Source organism: Bidens hawaiensis, unplaced genomic scaffold (assembly GCF_021521415.1).
Source record: "Bidens hawaiensis isolate Kalapana, Puna unplaced genomic scaffold, B.hawaiensis_p1.1 tig00063722_1, whole genome shotgun sequence".
Classification (NCBI taxonomy): Eukaryota; Viridiplantae; Streptophyta; class Magnoliopsida; order Asterales; family Asteraceae; genus Bidens; species Bidens hawaiensis.
Genome location: NW_027501395.1, coordinates 346 through 27,761, shown reverse-complemented (window position 1 = coordinate 27,761; position 27,416 = coordinate 346). Strand labels below are relative to the sequence as shown.

Genomic DNA, 27,416 nt, shown 5'->3' with positions numbered 1-27,416 from the left:
AGCAAAATGTTATTATTGCTCGAAAGGGTAAGTTCTTGGAAACTAAGTTCCTTGAGGAAGGAACTAATAGTAGAACAGTGAAATTTGATGAGGATCAAGAATCACAAGATGATACACAATTGGTTGATACTAGCACTCAACAAGAGGTTGTTGAAAGTGATCAAGTGGTTGATCAAAACACACAAAACGTTCGCAGATCTGGTAGAGTTAGCAATCCACCTGAAAGATATGGATTTTTTGTAGAAGGTTGCTACGTGGTAGATTCGGATGAACCAACCACATACCGTGATGCAATGTCCAAGAATGATTGTGACAAATGGCTTGAAGCCATGAACGTTGAGATGCAATCCATGTATGACAACCAAGTTTGGGAATTGGTTGAACCACCACTCAACTCCAAAGCTGTTGGAAGTAAGTGGGTTTTCAAAAGGAAAACTGATATGCATGGAAACTTGGATACTTATAAAGCAAGACTTGTAGCTAAAGGTTTCACTCAAACTCAAGGGGTTGATTATGATGAAACTTTTTCGCCTGTGGCAATGCTAAAGTCTATTAGGATATTATTTGCCATAGCTGCACATTATGATTATGAAATTTGGCAAATGGATGTCAAGACCGCTTTCCTAAATGGATATCTTGAGGAAGATGTCTATATGGTTCAGCCTGAAGGTTTTGTCGATCCAAAACATCCTAATAAAGTATGCAAGTTAAAGAAATCAATCTATGGATTGAAACAAGCATCTAGAACTTGGAATCATCGTTTTGATGAAGAAATCAAAAGTTTTGGATTCATCAAGAACGCTGATGAGGCTTGTGTGTATAAGAAAGCTAGTGGGAGTATAATTACCTTCTTAGTATTGTATGTCGATGACATTCTACTATTTGGAAATGACATTCCAACCATGGAAAGCGTTAAGGCTTGGCTTGGAAGTAGATTTTCCATCAAGGATCTTGGTGAAGCTGCCTATATTTTGGGAATAAAGATCTATAGGGATAGGTCAAGGCGCTTGATAGGTTTGAACCAAAGTACATACATTGATAAGATCTTGAAAAGGTTCAAGATGGAAAACTCCAAGAAAGGTTTTGTACCTATTCAAAGAGGGACCATATTGAGTTCAGCTCAGTGTCCAAACTCAAAGGGTGAGCAAGAGATGATGAAACAAATCCCATATGCTTCAGCTATAGGATCCATCATGTATGCGATGATATGTACTAGACCGGATGTGTCATGCGCTTTGAGCATGACAAGCAGATATCAACAGAATCCAGGAAACAGTCATTGGATGGCTGTTAAGAGCATATTGAAATACCTTAGGAGAACTAAGGATATGTTTCTGATATATGGATCTGGTGAGGAGGAACTCGCTATAAAAGGTTACACGGATGCGAGCTTCCAAACTGATCGAGATGATTCTCGATCACAATCTGGGTATGTGTTCACTCTTAATGGAGGAGCTGTCTCTTGGAAGAGCTCAAAACAGGAAGTGGTAGCATTGTCCACTACAGAATCAGAATACATCGCCGCTTCATTAGCAGCTCAGGAAGCTGCATGGTTGAAGAAATTCATTACTGATCTAGGGGTGGTCTCTTCCATTCAAGACCCCCTAGAAATCTTTTGTGACAACGAGGGTGCGATTGCACAAATCAAGGAACCTCGTTCACACCAAAAGACAAGGCACATAGAGCGGAGATTCAACTACATAAGGGATGAAGTTGAAAAGGGAAAGATATGTATTCGCAAAGTTGGAACTGACCAAAATCTTGCGGATCCATTCACGAAGCTCCTAGAAAGACCGAAACATGAGCGTCATGCGAGTGGCTTAGGACTTCGATATTCTAGTAATTGGATTTGATCTATTTTGTATTTACGTTTAAAAGACTTTTGTAATTTAACTTTTATATGATTATGGAATCTTGAGTTAAATTCTAATTTTGCATGTTTAATCCATGAATAAGTTATCTTATTCTAAAAGTCCGTAGTCGATCACATTTGTGGGAACAAATATGAAGCAAGACTATTATGAACTAGGATTGGTGGATATTCATAAGGAATGAATATGGAGCATAGGTTTGCTGCCAAGGTTCATAGATATTTGTGGGATACAAATATTGGACTGACCCGCTCTCAATATTACTACATGGAGTCGATTGACTTGATCATTAGTAATTTTGAGTAAAGGAGAATTTCATATTATCCTTAGACCTGAGATGTATACTGGGTCTTGATTTTCACCAAGTATTACACTTTGACTCTCCCCTTCGCTATTCGTAAAAGATGGTACATAAGGATGAGCTCGGGTGGAGTATAAAGTGATAGTGAGAGGCGTATACAGTCAAGAAGGAATTTGTTCCTCTTATGTGTTGAGAGTTTAGATGTCTAAGGCCTGATAAAGTTGAATTGTAAAGAGAATGATCGCCTATGTCTCTTAGATCCAACATGACATCTAGTAACAAAGGGATATAATGATAGATTCACCTAAATCATATCAAGTAAGGAACTTGAAGGGATGATGTTATTGAATGGCACTTCGTCAAACACATTAGGGGTGGTGAACTGTTGTTAGGCGGTATTCACCACTTGCATTAATTTTCTATGTATCTCGTGCAAGTGGGAGATTGTTGGAATTACGTATGCCCGAGACACATACTTATACTAATGTGGCTAACTGTGTTTGATCAAGTCGGGTCATACCCAATAACAAGCTAGACAACACCAAATGTATTCCTTTAGTGATTTGATCATTTAAAAGAATACCGAACACTACGTGTTTAGGAAATTGGTTTTCTAAACAAACACACTTGAGGATTTAAATAAATTATCTGGATAATTTATTTATATAAATTAATTATTTAATTGGTTAAATAATTATGTAAATGCATGTACATTTTATAAAATTAAGTTTTATAAAATGAATGGAGATGTTTAAATGGTTAAAACAAAAACACAAAAAAAAAAAAAAAAAAAAAAAAGAGGGGGAGCCGTCCACCCCATGTGGGTGGAGACTCCAAGGTTTTGTCTTCTAGTGTTGACCTCCTTTATACTTCTCCATTCACAACACATGCAATAAGTTTCTTGTCTCATTTTGAATTTCAAGTGTTGTAACAAAATAACTCTCTCTCTTTCTCTCCAAAAAACCCACGGCTCCCTTGGGCAACAAGAGGGAGTTTTTGTGAGCTAGTTCAAGTGTTCTAAATCCTAGCAACTAGTTGGTGTTGTTGATCAAAGCTTGGGGTATCAAAAGCTTGAGGGTTTCTCCTTTGCAACCTAGCCATTCAAAGTCATCATCTTCTTCATCCATCTACATCTTCTTATAAGGTATAAGAAGGTACCATTTACATTTTGTAAGCATATTGTTCTTGTAATATTGATCCTTGGCTTTGGGTTTTAGTTTTAACATAAAGGTATGTTTATAACTAGATTTAAAATCTAAGCTTCCGTTGCGTTTTCTAGTTAAATATGGTTAACTTGAACTTTGATAATCTTGTATAAAACCCAACAGACATTACATAATGAAGCCTATTCTATTAAACTTGTCTTCATTTTAGCCAGAGATGCTTGTTTAGGCATGGAAAGTTCAATTTTTCTTGCTCACTCAAGAATCTTAACAGTTTTGATTGCTTAGCACTTGTAGGCCTTTGCCTTTCTTTATAATCAGAGAGATGTAGTGCTGCAATCACAGTCAATTGCCATATATTGAATTTTCTGAAGTCATTTTTAGAGAAGATCTTCACAATCTCTCCATTTTCCATCAGAACATTCAGATGTTCAGTCCTGGAGTCATAGAATACTCCACTTGGCAAAACATTGTGGTTGACTGAAGGGTTTTTGGCTTTTACTATAGCCTTGACAAAAGGTTTATCCATCTTCGAGTGCATCTGCTTTGGTTTTTTTTGAGTAGTTGCAGACAACTTCCTTTTCTTTGTACTGTTCTATTTTGAGACCAAGGATGTTGTCTTTTTGCATAATTCCTTTACTTTGACTTTCCCCTTCATTGTCATGTTTGATACATCAGCCATCTTTTTGGATATTCCTTTGCTCTTACCCACTAGAGACTGAGCAACTCTCTTTTTCTTGTTTAACTGTTGTTCTTTCATTTTCTTGAAATTGCTCAAAATCTCTTTTCTTGTCATGACTTTTACTACATCAAATGGAATTCCATTCTTCACTAAAAGTTTTGGTTTACCACCATATTTGCTTAAGAACTTTTGGGTGTTCATTTCTTCTTCCAATTTATCTTTCATTTTGTTTTGAACAGTCTCTTTGTTCAATGTTTTTGAAATTTTATCAATAACAGTGTCTAGTTTCTCTTTTACCTCTGTCTCTGGTTCTTCCTGTTTAATCAGCTTGAGTAGAGATACTAGCACACCTTTTGGAATTTCCTCATCATTTATACAACTTTCAATCAATTCTTGAGGAACTTCCTTCTGATCTTCATAATTTGATTCATCCCTTATTTTCTTATTGTCTCCAAAAAGCTTCATCAGACTCTCTTGTTCTTCAAAGTCTTTGTCAGTCAGCATTTGATTTAGAAGTTCTATGTCATAAATGTCTGTCATTCTTTGCACATAGACTCTTTCGGCTTCTAATTCAGACTCATCCAGGTCTGAGTTCATTGTATTCTCTTGAAGATTGAAAGTCTGAATTTTATCATCTTCTAGTGCAATTTCTTTCCCTTTTAATTTCTTTCTTTCCTCAAGATCTTTCTTTTCATCTTCTAGAACATTGTCAGTTTCATCATCTGAACTGTTTTCTTCATAAATAGAAAGAAGCTTTAACGAATTCTCCCCCTGATTCAGTGATTTCTCCCCCTGTTTTGGGGCAGCTGAGGTCTTCTCAACCTCAGACATTAGGGTTTGAACTCTTTGTAGAGCCTTTTTCAGTTCATCAGAAAGATGATGTTTGTAGGAATTGGAATTACTTGGAGTTGGATCCATTGCTGATTCTCTGTTAAGCAATGAACACACAATTTTCAGTTAAATTTCTAAGTAAGTGTAATTATTATACAAATAAAGATTAAGGCATAAAGAATATTTCGATTCAAACCGTTGTCTTGAATGATATTGACATCTGCACAAAACAGAAATGTGAGTTACTCTTGAAATGTGAAATTTCAATTTTGAACTACATATGCAGGTCTCCCTTTAATGAGAGTTAAGACAAATGTAAAGTACGTCTCTGCAAATTTTGGCAGAAAATCTGTAGATAAATCTCATTTGATTCTACCTCTTTCTTTTACATGCCAGGTAAAGTGAGAAACTTAAAAAGTATTTCGTCTTTTAGCTCAAAGATTTCTTATCTACTTAAGGAATGGTTGCTTTGGAATATGTCCAGAAATGGTAAAGTATTTAAAGTTAAAGTAATTCTTGAAATAAATTTAAGTAAAATGAAGTTAACCTGAAATACCTGATTTCTTGAGAAATTAATCACAATGCAAATATTCATGTATATAGCATCAAATAAACATCCTTACTAGGAATCAGTTAAGATCCCTGTATAAATTCTTGAATTCAAATTAATTGACTTAATCTAGCATAAACCCTATCATATTTGAACAAACATACTAAGAAACATATTCAATCAAGTATACTTGGAAGCATAGTGTGCCCGAGCAACCTTCACAATGTCTTATCATGCCCGAACAACCTTCTTATGCAAAGTATACCCGAATAACCTTTATAGAGAGTATAAAGTGTTCCCTAAATGATATCTAGCAGACAGTGTACTCAAAAAGTCAAGTTTTGAAATTACCAAGTATATTGAGGGAACAGAAGTGTACCCGAAATATAAAGTGTGCCCGGAAAACAAAGTTTGCCCGAAAACACTTGTAATTTCAATGAAAAACATACACACAAATATCACAGAGCATGCTAGGGATGAAATTAAAACACATAAACATTTAAGTGTGCTATAGTCTAGAATTTCAAAGAGCTTGCCCAAAAATCCTATGTTAGCATTAAGCTTACTAGGATACACATATTCAATCATCAGGTATGCCTAAGAACTAAACTAAACAGTTTAGTCTACCCGAGAGACTTCAACATATCAAACCATACCCGAAAATCACAAACTTAAATAATAGTATCTATGTGTGCCCGGAAAGGTTATAAATCATCAAACCTTACCCGAAATTAGAGATCCAAACATATTCAACTGTTTTGTGCCCGGAAAGGTTATAAAACATCAAACCTTACCCGAACTAACATATTCAACCTATTAAAGGCAAAATGCAACACTTTTTGACTTAAACCACTTTGTCAGAATATATTTTTCATTAAAGATCATAGTTTAAGAGTAAATGGTGCATTTAGAGATCAAATTTCAGTTGTATTTCACTTCAAAACAGTTTGTTCCATTTTCTTTCTGAAAAGATCTCAAGAATGGGATCATATTGACTAAGTAGCTTTCTCAATACTTCATTCTCAGCATTATTATGACAACATAGATAGGTTAACAGCAGGTATTAACTTAGCATGAATTTCAACTCTTTGGTGATATGATTAAGGTTCAATTTAAGCATAATGCATTAATGGTTAACACTGTGCTATGATGCCTCATATCTCTTCTCAAAGCTTATTTGGCTTTCCCCATATCACCACCCCAATTTGACTCCAACCTCCTGTATTTAGTCAAAAATTATTTTTGTATGACAGAACTTATTGAATCTTTTTGTATTTTTGATTTTTAAACATATATAGAGGTTGAACGTTGGACTTACAGTTAAATAACAGGCCTTTCATTCAAGATGAGACAGATTTTGTCAATATCTTTGTAGTTCTTAGTTGTAACCCTCTTGTTTGATAAAATATTTAAAACACTTATCAACTTTTGGTTGATTTATTCATTCTTCCCCTTGTTTTTGATATTTTCTCAACTCTTCTCAAAACATGTTCTTTGTCATATTCATTTTTGGTTGACCAAACAACAACAGGCTTGTGTATGACTGGGTAATCACTTTTCTGCCTATCATTTGGAGAGATTTATCTTGAGACATGAAAAGACAACTATGTATCTCCACATAAAGATTAGCATATTCATTATGTTTATATCACCTTAGATTTTACATCATCATGGGAAAGCAACCATACATGTTAATGACTATACTAAGGTCTTTTTAGCCTATTAATTCCATATGATTGGCTAAGTAATCAATGTACTATCATTTCCCAATTTGAACAGTTTAATATTCAATCACCCCAATTTCTCTTAATTGGCAGGTAAATGGCAATCCTGTTTGACCATAAGTGGTCAACAAGACCAAACATACATGTGAATATATGTCCTTTCAAAGTCAGAGCTATTGACATAATTTTAAGTGAAGAAATAAGAAACAAGTCATAATTGCCCCAAATGCATTCAGTTTTCAGGTCAATTGCTATCCTTTGAATATGTAGAGATTTATGGACCAAACATACACAAGTGCATGTCCTTCCAACTGGGCAAATGACATAGTTTTCAGCAAAAACAACTAATTGAGACTTTTCTTTAAAACTCCTTCTTTTAAGCTTCTTTAAAGCTTGAACAGAATAATCTTATCATATCTCCTCACAATTAATCAACTTGCTCATGTTTTGACCAAAATAAAGTTTTTATGCAAAATTCATTAGAAATTTCATTTTATCACTTAATTTTGACATAAGACTCATTTTGACACAAACAGTTGTACCACATAATCAAATCTTAATCAAACTTAATATTATCAGGACAAGTAGACAGTACTAATCATTCAAAGTCTATCCTATCTTTATAACATTAGAAGATCAGATAAAACACATATTCAAGCAATTAAGCAGCGATGTCAGACAAGCTTTTATTAACAAGTAATTTCATAACAAGAACACTCATTCTAACATCACAAATGCACATCAACTGATAAAGATGCACACATTTTAAACAAATCAATCATGTTAAGCTTTGCACACAAAATCAGTTATAGCACATAACAGTTAACATATCAAGCAACAAAATCAAGCATACTCACTAAACATTCATTCAGTGTGACCTCTATCAGAATGATCAGTTAGCATATAGAGGCACACAACTAGGAACACATCCTTAATCAGATTTCATCAGAGTTGATCATTCCCAGGGCTTTCAGAAGAAAGTTGAACCTGGTTCTATCAAGTGGTTTGGTGAATAGGTCAGCCAAATTGTCACCTGTATCAACTCTTTGCATTTAAATTAAACCTTTTTCACTACAATCTCTTATGAAGTGATGTCTGATTTCAATGTGCTTAGTTTTAGAATGGTGAAATGGATTCTTAACAGTAAAATATGCAGCAGTATTGTCAATAAGAATAGGGGTGTTCAGAAAATTCAAACCATAGTCCAGCATCTGATTTTGAATCCATAGAACTTGTGCACAGTATGCAGAAGCAGCAACATATTCAGCTTCTGCAGTTGAGATTGAGACAGTAGTCTGCTTTTTGCATTTCCATGACACTAGCCTTTCACCCAAGAATTGACATCCTCTTGAGGTTGACTTTCTTCTCATGTTACAGCCATCATAATCACTGTCTGTATATGCAATTAGAAATCCCTAAGTCTGGTCTTCCCTTCAAATATCTGAATATTCTTTTAACAGCATTCATATGGGAGACTTTTGGACTTGATTGGAATCTTGCACACACACATACAGCAAACATGATATCTGGTCTTGTTGCAGTCAGATACATCAGAGATCCAATTTTGGCTCTATATTCATGTTCATCCACAGGCTCCCCCTTTTCATCTGTAATCATCTTTTCTTTGGTGTCCATTGGAGTTGAAGCAGTCTTGTACTCATGACAGTTGAACTTGTTCAAGATGTCCTGTATATATTTATTTTGGTGAATGAAGATCCCTTCAGCTTTCTGTTGAACTTGTAATCCAAGAAAGAAGTTCATTTCTCCCATAGAACTCATGCTGTATTTGGATTTCATTACCCCTTCAAACTCCATGAACATTTGTTCATTTGTAGATCCAAAGATGATGTCATCCACATACACTTGTAACAGAAGCAAGTCTGATCCCTTTCTTTTGTAGAAGAGTGTCTTGTCAATGGCTCCTCTTTTAAAACCATTTTCAAGAAGATGATTTGACAGCTCATCATACCATGCTCTAGAAGCCTGATGCAATCCATAAAGGGCTTTGTTTATCTTATACACCCTGTTTGGATACATTGGATCCTCAAAGCCTGGAGGTTGAGCTACATACACCTCTACATCAATCTTTCAATTTAGATATGCAGACTTAACATCAAGCTGGAATACTTTAATGTTCTTTGAGGCAGCATATGCAAGAAAGATCCTGATAGCTTCAAGTCTTGCAACAGGTGCAAAGACTTCCTCAAAGTCTATTCCTTCTTCTTGAAGGCATCCCAGTGCCACAAGTCTAGCTTTGTTCTTAATCACCAAACCCCTCTCATCCCTTTTGTTTCTAAAAACCCATTTGGTACCTATTTCATATCTGTCTATTGGCCTATCAACAAGATCCCACACATGTAGGTCTCTGAATTGTGCCAGTTCCTCTTGCATTGCTTCCACCCAACTATTGTCTTTTAGTGCTTGAGCAATGTTCTTTGGCTCTATTTGGGATAGAAAGCAGGAGTAAAGACAGATGTTTGCAATTTCAGAATGACTTCTTGTAACTCTTTCATGCAAATCTCCAATGATGTTTTCAGAAGGATGATTCTTTTCCACATAAGGAGTTTGTACAAACATATCTGTAGACAAATTTGTGTCAAGATTTGTTTCATTAAGATCTGGTTCTTCAATGATCAATTCAGTTTCTGCATCATGAAATTCTGGTGCTTCATCATTATGTTGTCCTGAAGTAGATGCACCATTGTTTTCTAAATTCAATCTTTGAAATAGATCTTGAAATCTTGCAGTAGATGCTGCTACTTCTTAACTTTCTTGGTTGCTTGTGTCTCCCTCATTCTGAACTTGATCATTCTGTACATCTTGATTGTCTTGATTTATCTCAGTATGATCATGTTCAGGACTGTGATTGTTTTCTTGATTATCTTCTTGAACTTGTTCAACAATGTCACATGAGGAATTCTTCACAAAAGTATATTCCTTTTCTTTTCTGGCAACCTTCTTCCATAATTCTTCCAAGTCCAATGTTTTCTTCTTCTTCTCATTAATTACACTGGTCTTGTAGAATGAGTCATAAAAGTCTTCAGGATAAATCCTGAAGGACCTTACCAACTTTTTATGATCAAACAGCCATGCTGCACCATCAACTTTATTGAATTGATTCTCATTAATGATGAGGTCAGATGATTCTATAACACTCAAATGGTCTTTCACATATACTCTGTATGCTTTTGAGTGTGTAGAATATCCAGCAAAGAAACAATCTTGGGATTTTGTTTGAAACTTGTTCAAATAATCCCCTGTGTTCAGAAGAAAACATTTGCATCCAACGGGCTTGAAAAACTTGATATAAGACTTTCTGTTGTGAAATATTTCATATGGAGTTTTGTTATGCCTTTTGTTGACAAGCACCCTATTCTGAACATAGCAGGCTGTATTTATGGCTTCAGCCCAAAAAGTGACAGGTAAATTGGCATATGCTAACATGGTTCTTGCAGCTTCAATCAAAGTTCTATTCCTTGTTTCTGCAACACCATTTTGTTCAGGAGTTCTAGGAGTTGAGAATTGTTGAAGTATTCCCTTTTCTGTACAAAATTCTTGCATAACTCCATTCTTGAACTCAGTGCCATTGTCACTTCTCGTCATTTTAACTTTCTTTTTCAATTTGTTCTCAATTATTGTTACACAACCCTTAATCAACTCTGCAGTCTCATCCTTGGTACTTAGGAAATATACCCAAGTATATCTTGAATAGTCATCAATGATCACAAGACAATATCTTTTCTTCCCTATACTTGGCACACTCACAGGACCAAAGAGATCCATGTAAAGTAATTCAAGTATTTGATCAATTGAGTTGAAGAGCTTTGGCTTATGAGTAGATTTGTGTTGTTTTCCCTTTTGGCATGAACTACAATGATCTTCCAATTTGAACACTCTTGTAGGTAAGCCTATTACATGCTTACCTTTGATAAGTCTATTCATGTTCTTTAAGTTCACATGACACAGTTTCCTATGCCACAATTTTGATTCATTTTCAGTGGCTTTGGAAACAAAACATGCACTTCCTCTTGAAACAGCTTCTTTCATATTCAATTCATACAAGTTGCCATTTCTTGGTGCCATCATCATAATCATTTCAGGTGGAATCACAAACTCAGGTTTTAGAATGAAATAGTGTGAATCATCAAAACTGACTTTGTAACCCTTATCACACATTTGTGATATACTCAGTAGATTGTACTGAAGACCTTCAACATGAAACACATTATCAAATGAAACTTTTCCATTTGTTAAGATTCCTTTCCCAACAATCTTTCCACCATTTTCATCATTACCAAAAGCTACAGGACCTTTAAACTTTTCTTCATAATTGACAAGAGACCTCTTGTCACAAGTCATGTGCCTAGAACAACCACTATCCATGTACCATACGTCATTCAGAGGAGTGGACTGTTCCTGCACATAAGAAAAAGATTGATTAGTTGAGTGATGAAGTGCAAGCCTTATAAACTTGCAGCTCATCAGATTCAGTTTCAGACACAGTTTGGGAAGTGAGTGTTGTTGGTTCAGGATCTTCATGAGTGACTTCTATATTGCCTGAATTTTCTGTTTCATAACCACACTCTCTTGGAGTCTTAACAAATGAGGTTGAACTTAAACAGTCTTCTGATACAGTGTCACATTCCTTTACTACATAGTCTTTCTTTTCAGAGTAATCTCTCACATCAGGAACTGTCTCAACTTTGGTTTCAGCCTTAGGTTTCCAAAGAAGTCCTTCAGGTTCAAATCCATGTTTCATCAGAACCTTTTCATCACCAATGAGTTCTGTTGGTTTCTTTCTAGGAAATGCATCTTTCTTTCTTGTCTTCTCACTGCTTGATGATCCTTGAGAACTATCAGATTTGACAGATTGAGTATCCTTTTTTGGGATTGTTCTCAAGGGTTGAGAGCCCTTTTTAACATTTTTCACATGCTTCACAGGAGATTTACCCCTTTTAACAGGTTTATCCACATTTTTCTTGGCTTTCATTGAATGCCTTTGGCTCTCATTCTTCATAACTTCCTCTTCACAAACCTTTCCCATACCCAAGTATTTTTCATACTTCATTTTGTAGGCCACAAAGTCTTGTCCATACTTTGTTTCATCTGGGACATAAAAAGGATTGAATTTGAATCTTTCATTACAAGAGTTTGTATGATGACCATACACATCACACTTCTTGCACCAAACCTTTCTTTTATATTTCTCATGTTCTTTTTCTTTCTTGAATCTTTCAATTGGTCTTGGTTCTTTGACTCCAATAGTCTTCTTATTCTTTAGACTATCAAAGTTTATTGAGAAAGGGACAAATTCCTCAATCTTGACGTCTTGTCTTTCAGTCTTGCTCTTTACAAACACAATTTTTGCATATTCAGTGGTTCTTCATCTTGATTTTCTCTATGTCTTGATTGTCTCTTTTTGTATTCTTCCATTGTTTCCACTTCTCCAATATCAAGGACTTCATGATTAGAGAAAATAGGATAAACAGGGATAAAGTTTTCAACATTCACATCTTCTTTTACCCTTTTCTTGTTGTTATGTTTTATCCTTTCCAATACTTCTTGGCTTGGAGGCCTTACAGCATTGTAATTTACTTTCTTCTTTTCATATATGTCAAAGGACACATGTTCTCTCTTAGTTATTTCATTCTGTTTCTTCATTCTTGAGGTGACAGGTGGATACATTGAAAGTTTGTCAATGGATTCTGGCTTCTTGAATTGTCTTTCTCTTTCAGCAGCTTTGATTTCCTCATCAGTGATTTGATCACTTAAATCACTCAAGTCATCTTGGTTCAAATCATCAGACCCAAAGTCATCTTCAGAGACTTGAACTCCAATTGACTTTTCTTCTTTCAAATCTTTCTTCGCAACAAACTCTCCTTCTTCACTCACCTCAACATTCTTATACAAATCCACAAGTTCTTCTTTGTTTTGAAAAATATCTTTGAATTGTTGTAGATATGCATTTCTTTTCTCTTTATCAACTTTTGGCATAAAGTTGTTGTTGAAAGGTGGTGGTACTGCTTTTTACTTGTCTTCTTCCTTAACTTGGTTTAGAATTCCACAAATATTTCCAGTGGAGGCCAAGATTTTCAAGAATTCATTGTCATCTTGCAGATTTGTGTTCAGCACATTCTCTTCTATAATCATTTTCTTCAACCCATCTATTTCAGTTGTGAATCTCTTCTGAGCTCTGTAGCTGTTTACACAGTCTTCTTCCAAACTTTTCATTCTTTCTTCACTCACTAGTTCACTTGCCTCATATGCATTGATGATACTTTGTTTCTTAAAACACTCACTTTCCAGCTTGCCTACTTTCATTTTCAGTTCATTGATAACTTCAGTTAAATCTATAGTAGGAGCAGAATGTACCTGAGATGATGATCCAGTTTCTTCCTCAATTATGCCCATGAATGCCACATTTGCCTTCTTGATATCATCTGCAATATCTTCTTCATGATTGCTCCAGTCAAAGTTACCTTCATGCTGTGTTGTTACAGCAACATTTTCTTGATTTCTGATCTGGTTTTGGTTGGCTGGAACAGTGTTGTTTGGAACATTTTGAAGGTTTTGGTTGTTCTTTCTCTGAAAACCTTGATTCTGAGGCACTCCTTGATCATGATTGTTCATTTGAGGTTGGAAGTTGTTGAAGTTGGGATTATAGTTTTTGTTGAAGTTATTGGTGTTGGGTCTCTGCTGATATTGAGGCTGCTGTTGATATTGAGACTGTTGATTTCTTGGTTGGTTCTGAAATTGGTTCACTTGGAAGTTTCTTGGCATATTACATTCTCTTGCAAAATGACCAGGCTGTTGAAAATTATAGCAAATGGCCTTTGACTTGTCAAAACCAATTCTTTCATTTGGCCCTGATAGGAGTGACCTACCTGTCCTGTTATACAACCTTTTACTTCTAAGAGCCAACATAGCTGCTTGCCACTTCAAATCCATATCCTCCAAGTCATCAGCATCTATCTGCTCAAGATCATCTTGTACTACACTTGTGTGAATTAGATTCTTTGCAACAAATGCATTATATGACTCAGTAAACATTGAAAGTAAGGCATGTGTATCACTACCTTGACCATTTCCACCACTAGTGTGAGGAACATTCCCACTTGCCATAGAGGCAGAATCAGTGTCATCAATCAGCTGCACATTGAATCTTTGCTGGTTTCCATGATTACTTGTGCTACCACCAACAAATGATTTTGGAGTATCAGAATTAAGTTCAACAGGTTCTTCAATGATAGGAATCTGCTGTTGATTCTTGGTAGTCAAATTACCCATAGGTGCAATCAATGCATTTGAAACATTGAAGCAGGGTCTTTCCTCCTTAATCATCTCATTCTCTATCATCTCTATCTCTGCATGTTGAAGAAAGCACACTACATCATCCAATTTCAAGTCATTGAAGTTTTGCTTCTGAAGGATGAATTTGCAGGCAGTATACCATTCCTTTGGCATAGAGTTGAGCAACTTGGTATTAAGGTCAAAATCAGTCATGACATAGTCTGTGGTTCTGAGATCATTCACTATTGATAAGAACCTCTCCAGAATAGACTTCAACCTTTCTCCTTCTTTATACTTAAATCTTTCTAGCTGCTGCTTCAATCTCTGCTTCTTGATGTTTTTGAGCTCAACATTTCCTACAAATATTTCAAGTATTGCATCATACATTGCCTTGGCATTGGGATGATGTGCAACCTTGGTAACTATTTCCCAAGACAGACCTAGCTTCAACATAGCTAAACCTTGTCATCTACTTTTCTCATTCTTTCTCTCACAGCAGTAGTTCATGCCAGATTTGCACCTTCTTCAACTTCACCTTGTGGACCATTCTTGATGGAGTTCCACATATCAACATCATTACAGCAAACGGCTGCTTCAAACAAGACCTTCCATTTTGTGAAATTTTTATGTCCATACAGTCTAGGAATCTTATTAGTAGACACTTCTTGTTCTTCGTAACCAGACATTTTAAGAAATCAAAAGTAGTTTCTTTGTAAAAACAGAGTTCGAAAAATAATCAGATCTGAAAACCGGTTGTTCAGATCTGAGTTGTCTGATGCGATTAGAATAAGATTTATATGTAAAAATTAAAACTTTAAATAGAGTAAGGAAGAGAAAACACCAAATTATTGTAGATCTGCATGTAAAATGAAGAACAGAGCTGCTGACGTCACTTATCAATGTAACAGTGGTCTGCTGACGTCAGTTTTCTTCAAATCTTCAATCAGCAACGATCTTTCCAAAATAGCAGCAATCAACTCTGATACCACTTGTCAGGTCCCCGATTTCAGTTGGATCTTGCTTAATCATGTCATTACTCACACAAATAGATGTGTCGACAAGGGAGCTAATGACGGGTTGCTATATTTAGAAAGATTACCGTTTGTTAAAGGCGGAATCAATAAGAAACATACGGTTGCTTAATCAGTATTCAAAGGTAACCAACACAAACAAGATTCACTCAAAATATTTCTATTTATATAATATCAATCATACAAACGATAATCTATTTAGGGTTTTTTGAAGGAAGGTTTTTTTCCGTACGAATCCTAGGACGGCCGTCACTTTTAAGAAAAATATTCTTTCTTATTCGAAAAGTGTAAAGGCTCAAATCCGTAGCTGATCCGTAGGCGGCGTGCCCTAAAACATTCTATTTATAGGCCTGCCATCCTAGGACAATTGTCATTCATTCTAGAAATCCCAAACATTAATACATATTCAAATTACATAATTACAAAATATTCTAAGAGTAAAACAAGTCTTCCGGGTAGGCTTTGCATCAATCTTCATTCTCCGAATAGGCTGTGTACTCTGCCATCCTTCACAACTTGGTAACATAGAAGTGTGCCCGGGATCAGTTTCCGGATAGACTTTACTTGAAGAGTATTTTACCAAGTAAAATACTCACCGGGTAGACTTCAGTCTTTTTGACTTTGCCAGACTTTGCCCAACAAACCCTTACGAGCAACCTTGTTCTTCGATGGTCCATTCAACTCCTTGCTATAAAATAACTTATTAGCAAAGTGTACTCGGCAGTACTGTTCCTTGCTTGAGTTGAACCTTGCCCGATATTACTTAAAGATATTACATTAAATCATCAAGCTTGTTCGGACCATTATTATTAATGAATACCTTGCCCGGTCTTCCAATCACTTGGCTTCATGGACTTGGTTAGCCAAAAGCTTACTCGGGAGTGAACTTTACTCGGCTATGAAGAACAGACTTGATTGATAAAGTGAACCTTGCCCGGATTTACATAAACTAGTGAACCTTGCCCGGCAATGCACTAATTTGCAAACCCTGCTCGGATATCCACTAAAGAAGACTACTTTAAGATAACATTGCCCTATAGACAAAATATCGTACCCGGCTAAGTAAAAGCTTGCTCGGAGGTCTAAGGTGTGCCCAAATCCATACTTAACGAATTCTGAGGAGGTTGAGAAGATTCCAATCTTCTACATATCTCATTTTGGTCAAATCTTTGACTCAACAATCCGCTGGCCAAAGACCTCTCATGATCGAACTTGAGATCACAAAGATCCCAGTCTTCATTTATTGAGCCAACCATGTCCCCCTTAAGTGTTGTATGTGGGGATTGGACTTGAGCCTCCATTAAGAAACCCAGGCTTTCTACCATTAAATATTCTTTCTTGAAGAATGCTCCAAAATAATTGGAGTTGCCAACAAACTCTTTCGATCTCTATTGCTTAAATAAGGGGAACCGCTAGCCAAGTTCCCTAGGCACTTTCGGCAATTGCATAGCCCACCTATAGTCGCCGTTGCTGCTAAATAATCACCAGCCACCAATGCTGAAGCCCCGCAACACCTATTGTTACTGTATTATGTTGTTTCACATGCACGTTAATAATTACTGTCGCCATCGTCGTAATGCACCGCAACCACTATGTTGTTCGGTTCATCAACTAGCACTAGCTTGTTGAACCTCAGTGTCTCGAATGGTTATTTATTGTCCATAACATATATCTATTTTATTGGTATATTAGATTGATTAATTAAATTCACCATGATCTTGTTGAGTTTCATATAGTGTTTGACTACTTAACTTTCTGCTGTGTTTATATAACTGCCTTTAATTAATTTGACTAATTATTATCAAACCGAATGTTGATAATAATTTTTTTGTACTTTTTCGACCGGTCAATAGTGAAGCAAACACAACACCACCCATATTTTTTTGGCAAACTGGATTTTAATAGTTCCACCTAAGAAAATAACTATCACCGGCTCCACCTTTCACACTAATTGTTTTCATTGGACCTCCGTTAAAAAAATAAAACTTAACTCAATGAATATTTTTTCAAATTTCAAACTGATGTTTTGGGGCTTTTGATCGGAATGAGGTTATGAGTCGATTGATGTAACATTTACCTCGAAATGGTGCTCCAACGCTTGGTTTTTTTTAATTGGAAATTTTAACACCTAAATTGAAGCATTGTTTCACCATTTAGAGCACCTTTTCGAGGTAAGTTTTACACCGGTCAACTTGTATCCTCACTTCCATCAAAATCCCTTAAACATCAGTTTGAAATTTGAAAAAAAATTGACGGCGTTAAGTTTGTTTCAACAGAGGTCTAACGAAAACGGTTAGTATGGAACATGGGACCCGTGACAGCTATTTAATGGGTGAGATTATTATCATAACTGTTAAAGTATGGATTATATCTGGTCACTCCCCACCCTCTTTCAAGTTATCAGATTGCTTGATTTGTGATTTGAGGCTTCTCATGCATTTTACTCGAATTCGTGTGTAGCTATCTCATTGAATCCGCATTTTCTTTAAATGAGTTATAACATCTTATTTATTTATGAAACCTTTTCATAATCAAACATAATTTTCGTGGAGCATGTATCTCACTAAACCCGGATAGCCCTTAAAATTTTAGCATTCATAGATTAGTATTGATTAGTGAAATAACTCCTTAATCATCAAACAATAATTTTCGCGAGTCATTGGTCTCACCAAACCCGAATAGCCCTTAAATTATAGTATCTCATAGATTTGTGAAATTACACCATCGTCAACCTCCTCTCTCATGTATCTACCACCATCATCACCTACATCAACCATCCCTTTTTAATAAGACACATATTTGTTTCATGTTTATTCCTTTACAGAAATCAACATGTTCGTTTTCGTTTATATGTTCATTAAAAATAAAAAAGACCTACAAATCATTGTTGAAAAAGTCAAAATGTTAAAAATTATATTCATATAAAATGAAAATAAAACTACGTTAAAAAAAATACAACAAATCGTTGCAAAGTATAAAATAGAAAAGAAAAAAACTAAATACACCAATGTATATAAATAAATAAATAAAATCTTGAATCTTGATGTCGAAACCATTATTATTGTCGTTAAATCTCACCACAAACTCTTTATTTCTTTTATCGAAGACTGACTTTTTCTTTCCTTGACAGGACGGCAATTCTATTGTTTCTGCGATCCATCGCACTTATCTTCCATTTTAGGAAAACCAATCGTTTCATGAATCATCTAATCTATCTCAACTGAAACTAGTTGAGTCAGCTTCACTTGTAATTCCCTAATTGTTGATGATCTACTCTTAACTCTACTAAAATTGAAGATAGAGATCGTGGCGGGTGATGTTGTTTTGATTCAGGTATGAGTTTAGATGATAATCTTAATCAGCAATTATCACCTGAGACTGCGATAGACCTCGACTCCAAAACCTCCTCGGTGGATTTGGGATCAAAGAGACTACCGCATGGATCTCGACTAGGCGACCTCGATTCCGAAAGGTTTAGCATTTCAGTGTCCCATAGAGAGATTGATGACGTGGATGCAAGGTTGGTGTATGCAAATGATCCCGTAAAGACCAACGAAAGGTCTGAATTCGCGGGTAATTCCATTAGGACAGCCAAGTATTCTGTTTTGAGCTTCTTGCCTAGAAACATATTTGAACAGTTTCACAGAGTTGCCTATATATATTTTCTTATTATTGCCATCCTTAATCAGCTTCCCCAGTTGGCCGTTTTTGGGCGGGGTGCTTCCATCTTGCCTTTATCCTTTGTTTTATTGGTTACGGCCATTAAAGATGCTTATGAGGATTGGAGGCGACACCGGTCAGACAGAATTGAAAACAATCGCATGTCGTATGTTTTAGTGAATGATACGTTTCGTCAGAAAAGATGGAAAGATATCCAGGTAGGCGAGATTATCAAGTTTTCCGCAGATGACACTATCCCTTGTGATGCTCTTCTTCTTTCCACAAGTGACCCGACTGGGGTCGCGTACATTCAGACCATAAATCTTGATGGTGAATCGAATTTGAAAACCCGTTATGCAAAACAAGAAACCCTTTGTAAAGTTCCTGAAAAAGATGTGATTAACGGGTTGATCAAGTGTGAGAAGCCCAACAGGAATATATATGGTTTCATGGCTACTATGGAGATTGATGGAAAACGCTTATCACTCGGACCATCTAATATTGTGCTTCGTGGGTGTGTGCTTAAAAACACTAATTGGGCTGTAGGAGTGGTGGTTTATTGTGGCAGAGAGACCAAGGCTATGCTGAACAGTTCAGGGGCGCCATCAAAAAGAAGCCGTTTGGAGACGCGTATGAACCGTGAGATTATCTTGCTGTCGGTTTTTCTTGTTGCTTTGTGCTCAGTTGTATCTGTTTGTGCTGGCGTTTGGTTGAAACGGTATGAAAACGAGCTTCAAGTGTTGCAGTTTTACAGAAAAAAGGATTATTCTGAACCGGAAGTTGAGAATTATAACTATTCTGGTATTGGGATGGAGATATTCTTCACTTTCCTTATGTCAGTTATTGTGTTCCAGATTATGATTCCAATATCTTTGTATATATCAATGGAGCTCGTGCGTGTTGGTCAGGCTTATTTCATGATTAGAGATAATAAGATGTATGATGAGTCATCAAACGCTAGATTTCAGTGTCGGGCTTTGAATATTAATGAGGATTTAGGGCAAATAAAGTATGTATTCTCAGATAAAACAGGTACATTGACAGAAAACAAGATGGAATTTAAATATGCAAGCATTTTTGGTGTGAATTATAGTGGGGAGAAAATCAACTTCGAAGGCGAGCAAAGGGGATACTGCATTCAAGGTGCTACATAATTCTATACTGATATTCACTTAATTGCATATTTACCCAACCCAGAATTAAAATTGCATATATCGCCCTCCTGTACTGAAATTTCACATAATGACAAATACCCTTTTAAAGTTAAAACCCCCTTTTAAAATCTCGTATAGCTCATTTTGATGGGTGTCACCTTTTTTTTGTATGATTTTCACTCCAAAAGTTCGGCATAAAGAAGAGTATGTTATACATAGACAAAAGACAATAAAAAAATAAAGCCAAAAAAAAAAAAAACTTAGTAAAAACAGAAAAAGGAGAAAAAACAATTATTAGCAAAACATAAAAAAACAGGAAAAACCAAGAAAATAATAATAATAATAATTATAATAATATTTTAATGTTGTTGTCTGGTTTTAGTGAATGGGCAGATTTGGAGGCCAAAAATGAAGGTAGAGGTTGACAAGGAGTTACTTCAACTGTCAAAAGATGGAAATGATACAACTGCTAGCAAACATATTAATGATTTCTTTCTTGCGTTGGCTGCTTGTAATACAATTGTGCCAATTGTTGTTGACACATCAGATCCTGCTGAGAAGTTGGTGGATTATCAAGGGGAATCTCCAGATGAACAGGCACTTGTTTATGCTGCTGCTGCTTATGGTTTCATGCTTATGGAACGCACTTCGGGTCACATTATTATTGATATTCAAGGAGAAAGACAAAGGTATGTTGGTAACTGTTAGAACGTTGGCTTAGTTCATAGTTTTTAGATTGTTATCATAACAATATAGATTATATAATATTATCAACGCAATTAATCATTTATCAACAAATTGCCAAACAAATTGACCAAATTTGTTTGCGGGCCAATTTGTTTGCGGGCTCAATGCAAACCAACCTATTTGACCCCACCAATTTGGCCACATCATTTCTTGAAGATTGAGTAAAGTGATATCTTTCAAAAGTATACATCTTTAAGTTCCCTCTAGATTTTAAAGCAGACCCTTTCAAGTCACTTTATATAGGATATATATTTGATCTATTTTTAAATTTTCTAGTTTCTAATTTGATCAACAATTACCTATCATGAAAGCACAGGTTTAATGTTCTTGGAATGCATGAGTTTGACAGTGACAGGAAGAGAATGTCAGTTATATTAGGATTCCCCAACGGCTCTGTAAAAGTCATTGTTAAGGGTGCAGATAATTCCATGTTTAACATCATTAATAAAACCTTAAACTTAGATACGATCAAAGCCACCGAACACCATCTCCAATTATACTCATCTGTCGGTTTAAGAACCCTAGTTGTTGGAACACGGGAATTGAGTGTCCCTGAGTTTGACCAATGGCACTCTGCTTATGAAACAGCTAGCACTGCTGTAATGGGTCGAGTCAGTTTGCTTCGTAAGGTTGCGACTAATTTAGAAAACAATCTTGAAATTGTTGGTGCATCTGCGATTGAAGATAGATTGCAAAAGGGTGTACCGGAGGCAATCGAGTCGTTAAGAAAAGCCGATATGAAAGTATGGGTTTTGACTGGTGACAAACAAGAAACTGCGATTTCGATTGGTTATTCTTCGAAGCTTTTAACGAGTGACATGAATAAGATAATGATCAATAGTAACTCTAAAGTGTCGTCCAAAACGAGTTTGGAAGATGCTTTGGTTACTTCTAGAAGCTTCTTAGTGTCTGATGGTGATACAAGTTCAGTTGCTTTGATTATTGATGGAACGAGTCTTGTATATATACTTGATACTGAGCTTGAAGAGCAGGTGATTTGTTAATAATACTCTTGAATACACACAGTTTCGTTTGTTTTAGTTTAACCTTCGCATTTTGAAATTTTGGTTTTTTTTTGTCTTTTAGCTGTTCCAGTTGGCCAGTAACTGTGCTGTGGTACTTTGTTGTCGCGTTGCTCCTTTGCAAAAAGCCGGGATCGTGGCACTGATAAAGAAAAGGACAGACGACATGACTCTTGCCATTGGGGATGGTAACCATTTTTCTTGCCAATTTGTTTTGGGGGGCGGGGGGTCAAAATTGGCCCGGTTGTAACGGGTCATCCTATGATGCCGGGTTGAACCCTCAACACAAGGTCATATTTTAGCAGTTATAAATACTTATATAGAGACAAGTTAAAAAGGGAACTTCAAAAAAGCGGGGAACTGGGAAAACTTCCTAGTCCTTGATCATCTCCATCTTACCGTGCACCTTCGGACCTCGATCACCTACATCACATCATTTTTGTAAGGCAAAAATAAACCCTCCATAACAAAAATTATAGAATTATAAAACCAAAAAAACACAAAAATAAAAACGGTAAAAAAATGGAAATGTTTATCTAGCATCCTCATCAAAGAAAAGAAAAAAAAAGGTTAAGCATTTGGCTTTAGTTTTCGCTTTTAGGGTTAGCTCATTTTTTCCGGGGGGTGGGAGTGGTTTATGTGTTTATGTGTTTATGTGTGTGTGTGTGTGGTGTGGTGTGGGGTGGGGGGTCAGTGGGTTTAGGTGTTTTTTTTTTTAGGAAAAGGAGAAAAGGGGGGGGGGGGGGGTCAGTGGGTTTAGGGGTTTTTTTTTGAGGAAAAGGAGAAAGGGGGGTGGGGGGGGCTAGGTTATAGGTTTTTGGAGGGTTTTTTTTTGTTTGATGAAGTCATGTGAGATGTAGAGGATCGAACACAAAAGGTGCACCATAAGATTAAATGGATGGTCTAAGCACATTATCACACGTATGTCTGCACGTAAGCAAGTTAGCACCTATATATTTGTGTGTGTGTGTATGTATGTATCTATATTTGGGAGCTTGTATGCATTAAAATTGGACTTTGGGCGACTTTTATTCTGTTTGACTAATTTATGACAAAAACACAACCCAAATTAACCCATTCATCTTATGAAGATTTAATTTTAATCTATCTTTGTAAACATTATAAGGTTTTATTGAATCTGCATGCGGGCGTCTGACCTATACACTCGAAGTTCATCTCTTTTTCTTGAAAAATTGACGACGTTGATAAATGTTTGTGTTTGTAAATGTTTGCAGGTGCGAATGATGTTTCAATGATCCAAATGGCTGATGTTGGAATTGGAATAAGTGGGCAAGAGGGTCGTCAAGCGGTGATGGCATCTGACTTTGCAATGGGCCAGTTTAGGTTTTTGGTTCCTCTGTTGTTAGTCCACGGGCATTGGAATTACCAGCGCATGGGTTATATGATCCTCTATAATTTTTATAGGAATGCAGTCCTTTGTCCTTGTTTTGTTCTGGTAAGTCGAGTAAAAAACATGAATATTTTGCTTCTTTTTTTCTTCATATTGCAAATTTTATTTGCTTTCTCCTAATTGCATTTCGTGTGTTACACAGTTTCTTTTATGTATATTTGATATTTCTCTATGGTACCTTCAAAAGGGATGTTTGATGAGATGTGGAAAGTCCATGTATTTTCACCATTCAAGATGAAAAAGGGCGGGGTGGGCAAAATGGCTCAAAACGCGTTTTGTTTGATTTTTTCTGTTAATGGTTAGTGTGTGAAGTGTGATTACAAAAAGGGTAAATATCGTAAAAAAACCAACGCACTTTCTACTTTTTCTCAAAAAATCCCTCTGCACGTTAAATTTGAACAAAATTGCAATTTTCCTTAAATCAAATTGAAGCTGATACGCCAGATTGTTTTTCTCATGTGTATATATTTTTTTGCTTACCAGGCATATATGTCTTTTATCCTAGTTATATAAACAGTTTTGGATGTACCGCTTCCAAGCTGTTATAAAAAAATTCACAGTTTTGTTCAAATTTATCATGTTGAGGGACTTTGATGAGCAAAAAGTTGTTTAGCGACTTTTATGAGAGGAAACAGTAGCTATGCTGGCTTTTTATGTGTTTTCCCTTACCAAAACTATATTGTTATGATATTTTGAATAATGTTGTTTAGGAGGTTGTATACATAAAAAAAATCCACAATGGTCACCCTTTTGACCCATATGACCTGTTTCTTTATAACTAACCTTTTTTAACTTTTCGTTTAACGTTAGAGATCAAAATTGTTACTTGAATGACCTATTTCCACATGAACGGGTTGACATTTCGGTTTTCTAATACGCACATGAATCTGTCCAGGTACGTGCTGTTTACAGGCTTTACTTTGACCACAGCTATAACCGAATGGGAGCAGCGTGTTATATTCTGTACTCTACACCTCAGTACCCACAATTGTTATTGCAATTCTTGATAAAGATTTAAGCAGAAGGTCTCTGTTGGCTTATCCTCAGCTATATGGGGCCGGTCAACGACACGAAAGCTACAATTCAACATTATTTTGGCTTACAGTTGCTGATACGTTATGGCAGAGTATAGTTGTGTTCTATGTTCCCCTTTTTGCATATTGGAAAAGTGACATTGACGGTTCGAGTTTAGGTGATCTTTGGACCCTTTCGGTTGTTTTTCTGGTCAATATTCACCTAGCCATGGATGTTATTAGGTGGACTTGGGTTAGCCATGCGTCCATTTGGGGGTCGATTGTTGCAACTTGCATTTGTGTTATCATCATTGATGTGGTTCCCGTGTTACCTGGTTACTGGTATGTATATATAACCCTTTAGTTGATATGTGTTTTACTAGAGGTTATGCCAACTAGTGTGGCATTCATGATTACAAAAAATATATATTAGTATAATAATTTAACTTTTTGATCGAAATGATTGACACTGTTGGTGGCTTTTGACTTGGTCAACTCGCATTTCCTATGAGACAATAATAATATAATTCAGTTTAATTTTTATTTTATTTTATTTTATTTTCCGTGACCTCAATAGACATACTATGTTCTTTGGAAAATATTTTTTCAAAGAAGCCTACTTTATTAAACTGTACCAAAAATCTGAAGAAAACATAACAATTTGGAGTAGAAATTTCATTTGTTTGACCTCAAAAAGTGAAAGGTTGCATCTTCTCTTTTTCATGTGGCCTCCACATGTATTTGGTGATTTTGTACAGTAAAAGAATACAAAATAAAGTATTTAAAATTCCAGTGCGTACACATCACATTTTATACACATCACATGTATAGGCTATAAATATTATTTATGAAAGCTTTTGGATTTATTACTGTAGGGCAATATTTGATCTTGCAAGCAAGGGATCATTTTGGATTTGCTTACTTGGCATTCAGATAGCAGCGGTTGTCCCTCGGTTTGGTATAAAAATGTTCATACAACATTGTAGACCTTCTGATATTCAAATAGCAAGAGAAGCCAATAAGTTTGGAAATTCAATGGAGTTGACCGGTCAAGCAATAGAAATGAACCCATCTCGAAGATGACCCGTTTTTAATCTGGTTCATTTCAACTTTTTATTACTTTTGTTTTTTTGTTGATCTTTTTCTTCACATTCTTTAGGTTAATAGAGCAACCACTTGTTCTCTAGCTTGCCAAAGGCGTTAGCTGTGTACTGTGTTTAGGTTTGTATTAATGTAGATTGTTATGTTATTATTTATGACCCGGAATCGGATGCATGTTGCATCGCTTTTTCGTTTGAAATTAGTCTAAACATGAATACCGGACTCTGTATGTTTCTCTCTAACAATGAAACCTTTTACCTAACTTTACAAGCTTGTTGCTTACATGTTTTACACACTGGATGCCAAGTTGTCGTGTGGTAAAATTGGTAGCTTTGATTTTCACCCGTTTTATAAGAACGGGCTGGTTTGGCTGAGGTTGGTCAAATGGGTTAATAATATCAAACATGTCAAATGGAACTCATTAAAAAAAATTAAAAAGTAGGTATTACATTAAAACAGAAGATGAACAGACATTGCTAATCCCAATCTTTTAAAAACTACATTGATTGATCTTTGAGATCTGTTGAACACGGCTAAGTAACTTTGTAGCTTCTGTCGTGAGGAAACCAAAAGTGTTAAAATTCAAAACATTTATACATGTTGGTTGTCAAGACACTTCTTCTCATGTTTAGTCACCTAGTATGAAGCAATTTTTAAAACCAGTGCTCCTTAAGCCCAACAGAGGTGAAACCCAGTTAGATCAATACATGCTTTCTTCCTATCCATCCAAAGACTAAAATGTCAGTCGGTCGAAGAGATGGTCTTCCATCCGACGGAATAGTCAAGAAATTCACAGATGCTTCTTTATTAGCAAAAAATTCCGGCCCACCCGAAAATTTCAAACATCACATCCCTAACCAAATTGTGTCGGTACCCCGGGAGCTCTTTAGAATGTACCACATGCTCCCGTATTATACAATATAGTTTAGCTAGTATAGCCCGACCCTATAACTATTATACCCGGCCCTAGTAGATTGTACAATATCTATATATAGTTCTATATTGTATTCACATAATAACACAATCAATATACAATTATTTACCAAGTTTATTTTGGTATTAGAGCCTAGCAACTGTACCTTCTTAATTCCTACCGTCACCCTACATTACAAATTCTTCTTTCTTCCTTTTTCTTTTTTTTTCAAGATGGTCAAATATCTTATTCCCTTCACCACGATAGAGAAAACATCACACAACTCTCACAAATTCGGCTTTACCCTATCTCCTTCAAACCATGGCCATTAGAAACTTATGATACAACTTTTCCTCACCTCACACGACCTCTTCAGCTACGTTGATTGAAGCATTCCCATCCCTCCATCAACGATCCCAACCTCTTCCGAAAAAGACAAAGAAGGACCAACACCATCCATCCAACCCAACTCATATTATACAACCAGGTTGTATAATGATGTCCATGTTCATATGCTAATCATCTCCACCATCTCATAAACCTCTTTTCAACATGTATAAGGAGTCACCTCACATGATCTTTGGCTAGGTCTTGAACGAGCATATGGCCCACACACTTCTGTTGGAATCGATCTGCCCAAGACACATATTAGAGTTGATGTGGCTAGTACGTTATGATCCAAGTCGGGTCGTACCCAATAGGGAGCTAGATAAACTCCAAGATACTTATTATTAGATATGATCTAAGTAATAAATATCAACACTTAAATATTTGAGAAATGGGTTTTCTAAATAATTGCATTTGTGTGTTAAGTAAATTATGTGGATAATTTATGTTTGAGAGAAATATTATTTATTTGGATAAATAATACATATATGTTTAAAAGAAATAAGAAAAATGGAAATTGGTTTTGGGGGGAAAACCCACCCATGTGGGCCGGCTCCCTCTCTCT

At 35.9% G+C, this 27,416-nt stretch overlaps 1 pseudogene across 1 annotated transcript; it reads left to right on the top strand.

The window, feature by feature from the left end:
• The first annotated feature begins 18,748 nt into the window (after positions 1–18,748).
• Positions 18,749–25,795, top strand: LOC143604023 (phospholipid-transporting ATPase 1-like; annotated as a pseudogene). Its single transcript, XR_013148212.1, has 7 exons — positions 18,749–20,246; positions 20,640–20,946; positions 21,321–21,996; positions 22,091–22,214; positions 23,262–23,482; positions 24,333–24,792; positions 25,326–25,795. The product of XR_013148212.1 is annotated as a phospholipid-transporting ATPase 1-like (transcript).
• The last annotated feature ends 1,621 nt before the right edge of the window (positions 25,796–27,416 follow it).